The following is a 16,451-nucleotide window of genomic DNA, read 5'->3' as shown; positions in this document are numbered from 1 at the left end:
CTGGAGAAGAGGATCTCCTAATAAATCCCTTGTCTAGGTTCTCCCGTATGTATTCCTCTAAGACTAAGTTCTCCTTAGTGGAAAGAGGATATACAGTACCCCTCGGAGGCATAGTACCAGGCAGGAGTCTAATCTTACAGTCAAAGGACCTGTGTGGGGGTAAAGTATCAGCCCTCTTTTTATCAAAGACTGCCTTTAAATCCAGGTACTGAGATGGTATCCGTAAATCTGTGGACTGGTTAGAGTTACTTGGTGCGTCAACTATGCAAACCGGTGAGATTTTCTGTAAACAACCTTTCTGGCAACCCTGACCCCAGGAGATTATCTCACCTTGTTCCCAATCAATAATAGGGTTATGCTTCTTAAGCCAGGGATACCCCAAGACTATTGGAACTGAAGGAGATGAGATAAGCATGAGAGATATTCCCTCCTCGTGTAGAATACCAATAGTTAACCTAACTGGTAAAGTCTCACGAAAAATAACAGGGTCTGATAATGGTCTACCATCTATGGCCTCAATGGCCACGGGTGTATCCCTTAGCTGAGATGGGATAGAGTGGTTCGTGACAAAGGCTTGGTCAATAAAGCTTTCAGCTGCTCCGGAATCTATCAATGCCATAACATTAAGTACTCCCTTTTCCCAAGCTAAAGAAACCGGTAACAGAAGCCTATGATCCTTGTAATCATATATAGAGGACAAGATAGAAACACCAGAGGCCTGTCCTCTTGAGAAACTTAGGTGCGAGCGTTTCCCGGACGGTTAGGGCAATTTAGGCGTAGGTGACCTCTTACTCCACAATACATACACAGACCCTCCCTTCTCCTGTATTGTCACTTTCTGAGAGACGAGTGTTACCTATTTGCATAGGTTCTGGGAGAGCTAGAGTTGTAGATTCAGAATTCTGAAAAGCGGGAGCTAGTCTTAATGAAGGTCTATGAGTTCTATCTCGAGTGTTCTGCCTCTGTCTCATGCGTTCATCTATTCGAGAAATAAATGAAATTAATTCTTCCAAATTTTCAGGAAGATCTCTTGTGGCAACCTCATCTAGGATCTCATCTGATAATCCGTTCAGAAATACGTCCATATTGGCCTGTTCATTCCACTTGACCTCTGCCGCCAAGGATCTGAACTCCTACGCATAATCCACAAGGGTTTGGCTATGCTGTCTAAGACGTAAAAGTAGTCTAGCTGCATTGGCCTTTCTTCCTGGAGGGTCAAAAGTCCTCCTAAAAGTAGCGACAAATGCATTATAATTATAGACTAATGGATTATCATTTTCCCACAGCGGGTTAGCCCATCTAAGAGCTTTGTCAATGAGTAACGAGATTATGAATCCAACCTTCGCCCTGTCTGTAGGGTAGGCGCGGGGTTGTAATTCAAAATGAATCCCTATCTGGTTAAGGAAACCTCGACAGGTATCCGGAGAACCGCCATAGCGTAAAGGGGAAGTAACACGGGAAGAGGCTCCCACTGTGGCTACCTCTAGGCCTGTATTAGCAAGAGAGATGGATGGTGTACGCATCTCCTCTGATTGATTACTAGGATGGGATAGCAATGCTTGCAGCGCCAGAGCCATCTGGTCCATTCTATGGTCCATGGCTTCAAATCTCGAGTCAGGAGAACCAATCTGAGCGTTTGTACCTGCAGGATCCATTGGCCCTGTCGTAATGTCAGGATCGGGACAGGGATCCAACACGCAGAATACAAACAGGAGCTAGGTACGTATACCGGACCTTAGAATGGCCGGACTAACGTAAGGAGAAAGCAAAGAATGGTCAGAGACAAGCCTAGGTCGAGGGAACGAGAGAACAGGTAAGCGAGAGATGAGCCGAGGTCAAAGGATACGAGAGATAAGCAGGAACGAAAATACAAGCCGAGTCAGAACCAAAAAGACAAACAGTAATAAGAGCACTGAGTGACCAGACAAGCTAGAACCACGACAGGGCAATGAACCATTACACACATCCCTATTTTATACCATGGCTCTTTAATTGATGACTCCGCCCCTGCCGAGCCCTGATTCGTTGTTCGGAACTAGATTGACAGGTCGGGACGTGATTGCCGTCATGACGTCGGCTCCTGAGCGCCGCGTCATAAAAGGAAGCGGGGCTATCGCGGCCGGCGTGTAAACGGCTATGAGAGCTGTGAGGATTGGGTGAATCAGCCCCCCTGAGAGGACGGCCGTTAGAAAGTCTAACCTCCTCCGAGGTAGAGACTTCAGGTACCCTGACAATTCATGATGGAGTGAGTAGGTGCAGTAAAGGGATTGAGGTCCCGTCCCACACACCAACTTGTCCAGGAATGCCATGCTGATAAGTAGCACCTCCTTGTTCCTGGTGCCCATGAATCCCATAGCAGGTCCTTAGTTTCCTGCGATAATTCCTCGGTTCTCCAGGAGCCCCGGAAAGAGTCCAGGCCACAAGGGGCAAGCGTTCCTGCAGGACTAGTGGGTGAGGTAGGCCCAATGGGCTCCTGAGGATGGTTGGGGCATCTGGAAGGAGGAGGGGATCTTAGATTGAAAATTCCAGAAGGTCCGGGTACCATGGCTGGCTCTGCCAGAGCGGCGTGATGAGAATTATTCTCACTCCCTGTAGACGGATCCGGTGAAGGACCCTCGTTATCATTGCGAAAGGAGGGAATGCGTAGGCACCGTCCCTTGGCCACTGTTGGAGAAACGCGTCCGTTGCGAGGCTCTCTGGGTCTGGGAGCCAGCTGAAGAAAACCTCTGTTTGTCGATTGTTGCGGGACACGAATAGGTCTATGGAGAGAGGGCCCCTCTGTGCATCCAGTAGCGTGAAAATATGAGGGTCTAGCTGCCAATCGCTGGCGTCCCGCCAGTGGCGTGAGTACCAATCCGCCGTCGTATTGGAGTCTCCTGGTAAGTGCTCTGCCAGCAAGGTGATGTTGCGTGGAAGGCAGTAATCGAAGATCTCTTTCGTGAGATCCGCCAGTGCTCGGGAACGAGTGCCTCCGATGTATCTGACCGCTGAGACGTTGTCCATGCGGAGTAGGATGCAGCAGTTGGATCGATTCTTTGCCAGGCTGCGAATGGCGAAGGACCCGGCCAAGAGTTCCAGGCAATTTATGTGCATCGAGAGCTCTTCTGGAGTCCAGACTCCTCCTGTGGAGGTGGTTCCGTCTGTTGCTCCCCAGCCTGAACGACTGGCATCCGATTCCAGCACGAAGTCTGGCTGGTTCCCGAATATGGCCCCGCCATTCCAAGCCTGCATGCAGTTCAGCCACCAGTGTAGTTCTTCCCGAACCTCGGCCGACATTGGAACCGGTTGGTCGTATGTTGGTTGCCTGCGAAGGAAACTTGCCTTGAGGCGCTGCATGGCCCTGTAGTGCAGGGGTCCGGGAAAAATGGCCTGGATGGATGCGGAGAGAAGGCCCACAATCCGTGCCAGTAATCGTAGAGGTATGGTAGTCCAACGAAGAACTTTTCGGATCTCCCTGCGGATTGCTGTAATTTTGGTAGTCGGGAGATGGAGAGTGCATGATGTGGAGTCTATTATGAATCCGAGGAATTGGACTGATTGAGCCGGGGTCAATGCGGACTTGGGACGGTTGACGACAAAGCCCAGAGAGTCCAAAAGGTGTAGTGTGTTTTCCGTGTGTCTCCGAAGAGTCTCTGCATCCTCGTCGAAGATCAGGATGTCGTCGAGATAGATGATGCATCTTATGCCTTGGGATCTGAGTTTCGCCACTACTGGCTTCATAATCTTGGTAAAGCACCACGGGGCCGAACTGAGGCCAAACGGGAGACAGGTGAACTGCCAGGGAATCCCGTGCCAGAAAAAACTGAGGTAGGGACGGCTGCTTCGGTGTACCGGAATGGTTAGGTCTTTGAGGTCCAGACGAGTGAACCAGTCGTCGCGTCGAAGCAAGTCCCGGAGAAGATGTATACCTTCCATTTTGAAATGACGGTATACCACGTGAGAATTGAGCTCCCTGAGATTGATAACAGGGCGAAATTCGCTGGTTTTCTTCCTGACCAGGAAGATATTGCTGTAGAAACCGGTGGCATCCGGAGCCGGTTGGATGGCACCCTTGGAGCGAAGTTCTCGGAGTTCCGCGTCTATGAGGCGGGCATCTGCCCGTGTAGTCTGAATCGGACGTGGAGGGGCCCGCTGGAGCGGGGTCGAGTCGAACTCTATTCGATAGCCCTGCACCGTCTGGAGTATCCACGCGTCTGAAGATAGTTCTTTCCAGTTCTGGAAAAAAAGAGAAACACGACCATGCGATATGACAGGAGGTTAGAGACAGAGTAAGATTCCGACTTACCGTTGGAGAATCTTGCCCGTGAGCGTCCTCGGCTGCCTCGGCCACGATCAAATCCCCTGAATTGGTGGAATCTATGTCGGGTAGATGAATCCGGGTAGTACATTTGCTGAGTCCTTGTTGTACGGGGGCCAGATGGCCAAAAACGGCTGGCGGCACGGCCCCTCTGCCGTCCAGCCCTTCCAAAAACCCCACGGGTATGAGAGCCGCGGAAGACTTTCCGCATCGAAGATTGTGCCTTGTTAAGGGACGTGAATATGTTGACCCTTTTATTTAATTCCTTAAGGAAGGCTTCTCCAAATAATTTACCCTGTGCTAAGGGTCCTAATTCCTTGTCCCCCAGTTCGACCAGTTTTTCGTCGATACGGTAAAGTGCTGCTCAGCGCCTCTCCGAAGAGAGCGCTACGTTGGTGTTCCCTAGGAAACAGAAACACCTTTGTGCCCATTCCCGGGTATCTCGTGCCCATTCACGCACCGTATCTGGGGTAAAAGTATCAGCCCTCTCGTAGGCTTCATCCGCCATATCCATTATTCTGGCTAGTGGCCCAATGGCATCTAGCAGTTTGTCTTGCGCTCCTTTGAAACCGCGCTCTATGCCCTTGCGCGGATCCCGACCCCCTCGGGACATGAACGTAGTCATGAGCGGGTCAAATTCGGGGGTGTGCGTTATTTTGTCTGGGAGACTAGGCCGAGGGCATTCGGATCTCATCCGGTTTCTAACTTCCTTGTCCAACGATTTTCTGAGCCAGAAGTGCATAAACCTTGCCAGATGCTCAGGTGGTGACCATTCTTCCGAACGGGGGTGCCGGATGTTTCGTGGGTCAAACATTTGGAGTCCCGAATTATCGAGGAAAATCTCCATGCCCTCCTGTGGGTTATCCATGGGTGTTGCCATGGAGTCCTGGGGCTCACCCAGTCCTTGTTCCCTTATACAGTAAGGGTCAGAGTTGGCCGTGGAATCCCTGTCTGAGTCCCCTTGGTCGGAGGCTGCCGCCTGCCATTCATCCAGCACAGCTAGTGCCTGAGTGGGTTCTACATCTTCCTCACCTGAAGAAAGTTGTGTGAGCTCGTGGGTTGCACGAACCGTGGCTTTCCTGCGATCAGCAGGGGCTTTCCCTTTAGCATTGCGTGGGGTTACATTGCCCTTCCAATGGCGCTTTCGCCGTTGTGAACGCTCCCTGGAGGAGTCGGAGTCCTCGGAGTCCGCTTTATAATGAACCCGTTTAGAGATGGGCTTGGGGACTTCAGAGTCTGTCTGGAGCGACTTGGAAGCGGCTTGTTCCATAGCTGCAGCCACGGCTGCTGTTATCATGGCCTGGAGGTCTGAGGTTTGTGATTCCTCCATTATAAGGAATGAGAATTCGGGGCTCACCCGATAAATTGCGTGAGGGCACTTAGGCACAATAGGTGGAGAGGCCTGGGGACCGAATGGTATAGTATCAGGACTAAATAACCTGAGTTTAGAGACCGGTAGGTCGTAAAGAAGAGAGGGCTGTTTACTGGGGCTCACCCAGGTAATAGGAATCCTGCCTAAACAGGTCCGTTTAGCAGCATAAAATGGGGGCTCACCCCGGCCAGAATAAGGTGTAGACCAACTGGCTAAACCAACCCCTAAAGTAAGGCACTAACCTGGTCCCACTGAATGAAAAGGAAATTCAATTGCTTGCAGGATTGCTGGAGCAGAAAATCAGGCACAGTTTATCCCTTTAAGATGGCCGCCGGACTGACAGCCTTAGTGTGGGGAGGATAGTACCTCCCCTAGTTTGGGCGGCAAAACTGAAAGTTTACCGTTCGTATAGTTAAACTGCCGAACGTGCGAACTGTAAAAATGATGTGAATGCCTTAAATAGGCGAACGCGTCAAACTACCGAACGAAGCTTTCGGTAGAAAGAAACGAAAGTCAATGAGCGATCGCATAGAAGAACCGCAGCATTCGCATAAAACAGGCGAATGCACAAAAAACTACCGAACAACGCGTTCGGTAGAAAACTACCGAAAATGATGTGCGCGAGCGCACAGAAAAGCCGTTGGCAGAAATAGAGACATGGAGGGAAATATAGATGGCGGTGAAGCCGTGAAAGACACCTAGGGAGCCAGTCAGGGTCCCATGGTATACAGATAGGGTATGAGAAGTAACAGAGTAAATATTAAAAGGTACAGTAATAGTACAAATGCATGAATAAAATATGTCAAGTATAGAGACACAAAATATAGTACTTAGCTTGTGATGGAGCAGCAAAGAAAGAGGAAATGATGTCATAGGTCACACCTCTTATACCTTATTCTATATTATGATTGGTTAAAAGTTATGTCACTCTTTTCTTTGCTGCTATGGAGTTAGTAAAGAAAGATTATGCAAAATACAAAGCCTCCTGTCATGTGATAAAATTCCCTTTGTTTATACAGACCTAGTCACACCTCCCTGCATGTGACTTACACAGACTTCCTAAACACTTCCTGCAAAAAGAGACATCTAATGTTTACACTTCCTTTATCGCACAGTCTATTTCATTTAGAATTTCTTATCTCCTACTCTGTTAAGAGCCTGCAGCAGCCTCCTGTGTGTAATTACAGTTTATTTTACAGAGTTCATAGTGAAGTAAGTTAAGATCTGATTGAAAAGTAAGCCAAATATTTAATTGCATTTGTTTACGAAAGACAATAAAAGTGATTTAACTCTTAAATGGCAGAAATCTGAGCAGTGACACTGCAGGGGCATAGTCTATACATCAAAACAGCTTCATTAAACTAAAGTTGCTTTGATGCCTAAAGTATCCCTTTAAGGCCAAAATAGCCAAATTCTTTAAGTCAGCTATGGTTCCAGCTCGGCTACTCTGCCCTAAAACTTTGAATTCTTACTGTAGTAGATAACCCTGTATGACCAAAGATGTATCCAGTGCACCTTTACTACTGCAAGATTTGCGTATGGTGCACTTTCTTCTAAAAAAAAATATATACCTGCCATCATACAAAAAGAATATCGGATTTTGCATCATTGCACAAGTTTCTATCATATCTCTGTTTGTTCTTTTGCTGGCTGGACTTCCCTTTAAATCTCTGGGCGATCATTCAATTCACGCTAGACTGCATCCTCCTTCATGATGCTCTAAAACAGTGGTTGTGTCTGTGCATGGCCCACCTTAATGAGAACATCAGGGGCAACCTATAATTCTTCTGGTACATCTACAAACTCCTGCCTTCTGCAATCCTGATCACTCTTCTCTCTAAAAACCCTTAAACACAGTTTGCTCTTAGAAACGTCTCCAATCCCTTTAGCCTCATCCACGCACACGTGTATTAAATAATGTAACAAGAGGCTATACATCTGAAGCTATTGTTTAGCAAAGTTCTGTAAACCAATGGCATGTTCCTACCAATTGCTTCAGATTGAAAATGTTGCCACTAAATTGTTTTGTAAATAAACAAAATATTAATGATCTAACGTCCTTCTCTTTGACTGTGTCTGTCTCAAACAAGCGTATTTACTGGGATCTCTATACTAACAGAGATTGCGTGTTTTTCCAATTAACCATCTGGTTGGTCCTACTCCTACATTTTGCAAATCAATTTTCCAATCTCTCCCTAGAATGTACTGCTGAGTGAATACACCCCGCTGTTTTTTTTTCTTACTTTATTCTGCTTTGAATTCATTAATGCAGAAACAGTTGTTTTTCTTATATTTGTAGCTGAATGCACAATGAGACTATTAGCTAAATCGAATTATGTGCATGTATGTGACAGGGAATCTGAGAAAGTGTTTCTTTCTTGTTCTGTAGCCAAAGTAAAATCTCCCAGAAATGCTCCAATCCATATATTAAATCTTCACTTCTCAGAGGAGCCACGTTACTCAGTCTGTTAATTCTTAACGATCCTAAAGTATTTTTCTGAAAACCAACGTAAGGACATATTTTATCAAAACAAAAAACACAAATGCTATTTTGGGGCAAAATGCGAAAGTCTGAGCAATCACTACACAAACAATATTATCTCTCGAAACTGTGAATTAAGTGCAACAAATGAATTTTAGTTCAAAATAGACAAACGTGAAAAATTTTGTGAGTTCAGTTGTTTTAGCCTAAACTTTGAAATTCACTGTGAATTCAGTTAAAATGACCAACAATTCTCACGTTAGTGAATAACCCTGTGTAAGTGTCCATCTAGACTCAAATCTTGATTGGCCTAAATAGGACATTTGCTCAGGGATAACTCCGCAAACACTTTCATGTTAAATTCGGCATGTATTTTAAGCCAAGTAGGGTGTCTTACGCAGACCTTTAATATGCGTCATCATGGTCAAGGAGCCTGAAGCATTATATTGCTGTATAATTTGAATGTTGGCTGAGGTTCTCTTGAGGTCAACCATCAGTTCACTTTAAATGTAGTGAATTGTGACGTTAAGCACTGGAAGGAAATTAATATATACATTTAATCGACAATAACTGACATAAAATTGGCAGTCTAAGCACTATAACCACTACATACTTTTATAGTGATTATGGTGCCATTAGGATGCAGTTGCTGCCCCCTGGTTTGGGGTCAAATAACTTTTGAGCTATTTTATGAAATCCAGCCTCCTCAAGGCTCGCTGGCTTTCTGTATCAGTTACATCTATATTTGGATGGCAGTGATAGGTTTTATTTAAGACAATTAAGAACATTTAGGAGAGCTCACAACATCACAATATAAGCTTTTACAATATTTACAATGTATGGATTTGTACGGTCAAATCTAATTTCTCTTTGCTGAATTATTAACTTGTCAAATTGTTTTTTTTGTGAAAAACATTAACATTGAATTTGTTGTTGTTCAAGATACAGGCTGTTTGGAATCTCAAAACATTTTAAAATTGAAGCGATGATGGGCTTTGGTTCTAAACTGTAAAATGTAATAGTCAGCCTTTAAAACAAACAAGGATCAGTTATCTTCCCAGCCAAAGTAACTGCGTTATACTGTGACCCCCCCTGAGCCGTTCATCCACTATTGGTGCAGCAAAAGTTCCCATCATTTGTAGAAAGGCCATTTCTTTTTTAAATTAGGGATTTAACGCACCAATCTGTGGAGGTCCATGTCCCTCTGTAACAAATTAACTGAACAATACGCGATTTAAAAAAACAAAGTAACCCAAGAATGGTACAGGAATTAAACTTATTCTCCACAACAAAATTGCCTCACCTCTTAATGGAACACTCCTTTCTGTCTGCTAATACTTAATCCTTGAGAAAAGGTGGATATTTGATTCTATTTTTCAACAGCCCTCGTGTAAGCCAAGAGGGCAGATTAGGGCAGTGTTCTCACAAGTTAGCCATTTTTGATCACTAAATGGGACCTTGTTTAATAAGTTTGCACTCGAGCCCAAAAAGAAAAAAAAAATATATAGATTTTTTTTTTAACATTACATTTTAAATGACTAGGGTCTACGCTATTACAGTACGGCACTGTTAGATCTACATATGATGTCATGAGTTAAAGATTAGGTTCAGAAGACCATTCATTATAGCTGGGAGTTTGGCCAGCAGTTTTGATGAGGTGTCTGCTAAAGAAAATTGGTTAGTGTTTTTGTGCTCTGGTAACATGATCTGTAAAGTCTGTGTAACTGTAAAGAGACAAAGTTCGAAAGGAGTATCACTTCAATAAATGCCCTTTTTGATAGGGTAGAAGCCTTTTCTTCCTTCAAATTCTTCCATTTCGAAGTTATTATCTTGTACAAAACAGCGCCATCTGCTGGAAAATTAACAAATAAACATGCAAACATGCTACGTTGGAATGGCTCACCTGTACACTATGTGGACGTAATGCAGGCTTCCCCAAACTCCGGCCCTCCAGATGTTGCTGCACTACAACTCCCATGATACTAGTAATGAAATAGATAGGCTGAGAATCATGGGCGTTGTAGTTTGGCAACATCTGGAGGGCCGGAGTTTGGGGAAGCCTGACGTAATGTGAACAACTTATCCACAAGTTGTGTCTATGGTATTTTACATTAAGATAGTTACGGAAAGAATCTATACATCGTGCTGACCAAATTTCAGGCAGCCATATGGAGTTAAAGATATGCTTACCTGAACATTGAGCCCGGCTGCAGATTTTATCCTCACACAAAATGGCGCCCTAGACTGCTTGAGCATCCACTCTGCCCCGGAAGACATGATAGGCATCCTAAAACTTCTAACAGTTGTGGGATGTGTCCGAGTGATTTGGGGACATATGGACCCTTAGATGCTGGTTTCCCTGCATATGTTAAAGGACTGGAAACCCCGGAATATCAGAAACCATAAAATATAGTATAATCTTTTATGTATAGATGTGGGTAGCACAATGTAGAGATGGAATCATATGGTCTTTAACCCCTTAAGGACCAAAATTCTGGAATAAAAGGGAATCATGACATGTCACACATGTCATGTGTCCTTAAGGGGTTAAAGGAATACTCTGGACACCATAACAGCTTAATCAGAATGAAGTTGTTATGGTGCCAGGAGGTTGCAGCACCGGCTTACGTTCAGGGATTAAACTGGTAACGAGCAGTTTAATTCCAAAGTCTACTGTGCGACTCCGGTCAGCGCTGCCCCGTCCTAATCCGTTGGAGTTTGAGGCTTGAAACAGCAAACCTGGGACGGGGACCCGCTGATAGGCTCTTAGTTGCTCTTAGTAACTAGCCATTCACAATACAGCATGAGATAAACTCATAGGTTTCTCAAGCCATTTTTTGAATGTGATAATGTGATACTGTATTTATGGTCAGTTTACTGAAAGTTGGTCAAATATCAGCATTAAATGGGCACGCTGATAGAAGTAGCGCTGTGGCGTACCAAAGCTTTGACACTTTCGCATTGGTTTTATCTGTGTCTTTTGAATGATTAAAAAAAAAAACTGATGCGGACTGCTGACTCGTGTTCCATAAAATCCTTGATGGGAGATTTAGAGCTATGATCAAGCTCAGAAATGAAAACCCTTTTTAGCTATTTTGAGAGGGAAAACTGTCCTGGATTTCACTGAAGTTAACCGTGTTGTAAAGGTATTCACTAAATCTTTAAATGCTTACTCCAGGCACCATGGCCACTACAAGGGGTTTTGGTGCCTTGAGTCTATATGTGCACAGCTTTGGTAAGAAACAATGGACATACAGGTTTATTAAAGGACCACTCTAGTGCCAGGAAAACATACTCGTTTTCCTGGCACTAGAGTGCCCTGAGGGTGCCCCCACCCTCAGGGTCCCACTCCCGCCCGGCTCTGGAAAGGGGAAAGTGTTTAAAACTTACCTTTTTCCAGCGGTGGGCGGAGAGCTCTCCTCCTCCGATCCTCCTCTTCTCCTCCCCGTCGGCTGAATGCGCACGCGCGGCAAGAGCTGCGCGCGCATTCAGCCGGTCACATAGGAAAGCATTCATAATGCTTTCCTATGGACGCTTGCGTGCTCTCACTGTGATTTTCACAGTGAGAATCACGCAAGCGCCTCTAGCGGCTGTCAATGAGACAGCCACTAGAGGAAATAGGGGAAGGCTTAACCCATTCACAAACATAGCAGTTTCTCTGAAACTATGTTTATGAAAAAATGGGTTAACCCTAGAAGGACCTGGCACCCAGACCACTTCATTAAGCTGCCTAGAGCGGTCCTTTAACCCCTTAAGGACACATGACGTGTGACATGTCATTATTCCCTTTTATTCCAGAAGTTTGGTCCTTAAGGGGTTAAGGGATGCTGCCAGAAGTGAAACCCCATCGCCAACAGCATCATTCACAGCAAGAGACAAGAGTAACTAATGGGATTCAGGTGGAGTGTATTAAAACAAACGAGGGGTGGACATGCTACTGTCCATCCCTCGCTCACGGGCATCGGTGGGATATTAATGATATCCGAATGAAATGAAATCCGAATACCTGGGATCTCGAACTGAAGAGGTCCTTGCTTCATATTCCTTGAGACAGGCCACTGGACATAGGTTAACGTTATGTGGAAAGGCTAGATAAAAACAAACAAATGATGTGATGGATGTCTCTGTACGTCTCGATATATCACAGGAAATGCCCTCTGACGTAAATGAGCGTGCCTTAAGGTCCAGTGCACGAACATCTGAGACACGTTTACAGGAGATTAGACAAAACAGCATAACCAGTTGAGCAGTGAGTTGCTTGATCAAAAGGTACTCATTCTTTGGCCAATTTTCAAAAAGTTGGAGAACAAGGCCAACATCCCATAAGGAGGAATATTTAGGATGTGGTGGACATGCAAATTTGATGCCACGTAGGAGTCGACACACCAATGGATGTTTACCTGCTTGAAGTCCGTTCCAGCCCTGGTGACCTGCAGAGATAGCTGATCTATATAAATATATTGTACTATAGGCTAGGCCATGGTCAAAAAGTCAAGTAAGGAACCTCAAAACATGACTCACAGGTGCAGATATGGGACCCATGTGTTGTTCCATGCACCAACCAGTCCATGAGTTCCAGGCATGTAGGTAGGACTTTCTTGTTCCTGGAGCCCAAGCTCCCGCCAGGAGGTCCAGAGTTCCTTGTGGAACATTTAGGATGAAGCAGAGTCCCCGGAGAGGACCCATGCCAATAGTTTGAATTGCCCCTGGAGTAGATGGGGATGTGAGCTCCCACTGGGGTCCAGTAAGAGGTCGGAGAATACTGTTAGTATCCTCGGGAAGTCTATGGGCATTTCCATGAGTGTAGGGAACTATGGTTGAGTCCTCCAGAAAGGAAATATGAGTATCAAGGAGGTCCAGTAATGCCTGATATGTAATAGAGTCCGCGCAATGAGAGAGAAATAGCGAGTATTCGGCCATGGGTGAAGAAAAGCATCTGCCGCTAGAGCTTCTGGATCTGGCCTCCAGCTGAAGAACTTCGGCAGTTGGAAGTTCAATAGTGATGCGAACAGGTCTCAGGGGCCCCAAAGTGACTGTAAATGGCTGAAGGTGGAAGGGTTCAGTCGCCAAAAGCTAGTATCTTTTAGGTGTCTGAAATTCCAATCCGCCACTATGTTGGACATCCCCGGAATGTACCCCGCCTGTACTTAAATATTGCGATCCAGGCAGAATTGCCAGAATTCCTTTGCTGGATCTGCTAAGACTGTTGACTTTGTGCACCCAAGATGATTGATGTAATGAACTGCTGATACATTGTTCATGCGTAACAGGATGGAGCAGTTGGTCGATACACATAAGAGGCACCGTAGGGCAAATGAGCCTGCTAGCAGTTTGAGACAATTGATATGTAGTCCCTGTTCCTCCAGGGATCATTTTCCCCCGGTGAAGTTGGACCCACAGTGCGTGCCCCAGCCGAGCGTACTTGCAGTGGTTCCGAAGATCGCTCACCCGTTCCATGTGTTGTAGCCACCACATGAGTTCTTCTTTGGCTGTGCAGTCGAGAGGAACAGAGCCTGAATAAGAGTGACCCAAGCGAAGGTACTTGGCCTTTGGATGTTGAAGTGCACTGTTGTGCAGCGGGCCGGGAAATATGGCTTGGATCGATGCTGAGAGAAGGCCGATAATTCTGGCCAGCTGCCTCAGGGTAAGAACAGGACGTGCTAATGTCCGGTGAATTTCCTTTTTGATGGACTTGACTTTGGATGTTGGTAGAAGGAGTGCTCTGCCCACGGAATCTATGGTGAATCCTAGAAATTCTATTGATCGAGAGGGTTTGATGACTGACTTTTCCCAATTGATTAGGAAGCCTAGGTTGTCCAGCAGAGTCCTCGTCCAAGACAGGTGTTCGCGGAGCAGGTGAGGATCCTGTGCCATTATGAGGATATCGTCCAAGTATATTATGAGTCGAACTCCTCTGCTGTGTAGAAGGGCAACCACTGGTTTTATGAGGTTTGTGAAGTACCAAGGTGCCGAAGAGAGACCGAACGGAAGGCATTTTAATCACCACATGGTCTCCTCCCACAGGAATTGTAGGAATTTATGTCAATCTTCGGCCATCAGAACAGTGAGGTATGCATCCTTTAGGTCGAGTTTAACCATCCAGTCCCCTGAAAGCAGGAGGTCCCGAAGAGAGTGTATACCTTCCATCTTGAAATGGTGGTATGTGACAAAGCATTTAGGGGTCGTACGTTGATGACCGGTCGAACGCCTCCACCTTTCTTGGGGACCAGGAAGAGGTTGCTTAGGAAACCTGGAGTGCGAAGGTGAATTGCTGAGCTTGAACCCTTGGAGGCTAAGGACTGTATTTCCTTTGTCACAAGGTACAGATCGTGTGTGGAGAACACAATACAGTTGGGGAACTGCGTTTGAACAGGGTGTTGCACAAAATCTATAAAGTAACCCCAGACAGTGTGGAAGATCCAAGCATCTGAAGTGAGCATGCGCTAGGCATTAACAAAATGACACAGTCTGCCCTCCACTATTGTTATTGAAGACAGGTGATATGGAATTAAACTTACCATAAGGCCGTCTGCCATAGGAAGAACCTCTGGGTCCACGAGACTGCTAAGGTATGCCCCTAACTGGGAAGAACGGTGAACTGGACTTGGACTCAGGTGCTGGAAACCTGGAGTGGTTGGAGCCTCGAGAAACCCGGTATGAACGGCCGGGAAGACGGCCTCGATATCTGCCGGCCCCGCTAAAAACTCTCTGGGAGAACACTTGTTTCATGCTTGTGCCTTTTGAAGTGCCGTAAAGGTACCTACATATGTGCAAAACTCTTTCAAAAAGTTATCTCCAAACAGGAGGCCTTTTGCCTGTGGCCCAGGATCTGAGATAGCTAGGTTTACCAGCTTAGGCTCTATTTTTATTAGAATTGCAATACGTCTTTCAGTGGCTTCTGCAGTATTGGCATTGACCAGCAAACATACTGATCGCTGGGTCCGCCCCCTGATGGCTAACAAATTTGCAGGTGTCCCACCTGCCAGTGCTGTTTTGATCACGTTGAATATTTTTGCACTCGGTCCAAGGACATCTAGGATATTATTCTGGCAGTTCAGCAAAGCAAAATCCAGGCCTTTCTTTGCCTTCCAACCTGATTTGCCCCAAAATTGGGCGATTTTTGGGTCCACGTCAGGGGTAACAGGCCATATCAAGAAATGTGGGGCGCAGGCATTCTGCCCTGAGCTTATTCCGTGACACCTTGTCAAGCGGTGCCACGTAATCTAGGGGGTACCACTCTGAGGATCTCGGATGATGCAAGGTATCCGGGTCAAGAAGGGTGGAGCCATCTACTCCATCTTTGGGGTCCTCTCCAGGTACAGGCAAGGAGCCGTGCTCAGTAAAATAAACACTGGAGTCATAAGAGTCCTCCTCATCGGACTCGCTCAGTGACGATTTTTGTTACGATTCATATTTGGAAGAATCGATTAGGGCTTTAGCCCTCTTCCAGTTCCTTACTGATTTTGCCCTGTGGGGGGCTCTTAGTTGTGGTGCAATCACATCCTCTATGACAGGACGTACCCTGTCCGTCTGTAAGTTTTTGGAAGCATCCTTGCCCACATGGCGAGATTTTTGGGCGGATTTATGCCCACTGGGGGCCAACGGTTTACTCTCTGGGGGGTTAGAAACGAGAGTAGATGGTCACTTGGTGGACATCAGTGCATGAATGGTCGATTGGGACAGATTATCAGACATGGCCCCTCATAGTAAAGATGGCTTGCGTCACAGACTTAGCGTCTAGGAGTGCATGGAACTCCTCCGAGTTCATTTGCTCTTGTGACGCTTCATCTAATGTGGATGGCCTAGACACCGTTAGGGGTGCAAGGGTTTTGGTGGCACAGATGGAAGAGCCGGTAGCGGAAACTTCCACCTCTTTACCTGACTGCATGGCAAAGTAATTACTTCCCACAAGTGTGACAGAAAAAACTATCCTATATAAGGGTCACATAATAGGGAGATCCTACACAGTAACAGAAACTGGGGAGTGCAGTGGAAAGGGCAAGTATACCAGGCACAGATTTATACAATAAAATAAAGGCACAATGTAAAAACCAAGCAGGCTCACCGAGTGTTCCCTCAGGAATGAACTCCTGGGGAACACCGGTAAGCTGCCCAGAAACCAAGCCGTCAAAACGGCTTAATCGTGCCCCCAAACAAAACTGTGAAAAAGAAGGCAGTAATATACTAGACATAAATACAGTAATTAAAATTGCCCAAATTAAGACAGAGCTATGAAATTTTTTTTACTTAGCTGAGGAGGCAGCAGCAAAGAAAGAGGAGTGGCTTAAGGTCATATGGGA

The sequence above is a fragment of the Pelobates fuscus genome, chromosome 7 (genome assembly GCF_036172605.1).
Source record: "Pelobates fuscus isolate aPelFus1 chromosome 7, aPelFus1.pri, whole genome shotgun sequence".
Lineage (NCBI taxonomy): Eukaryota > Metazoa > Chordata > Amphibia > Anura > Pelobatidae > Pelobates > Pelobates fuscus.
Note: the sequence above shows the minus strand (reverse complement) of the source record.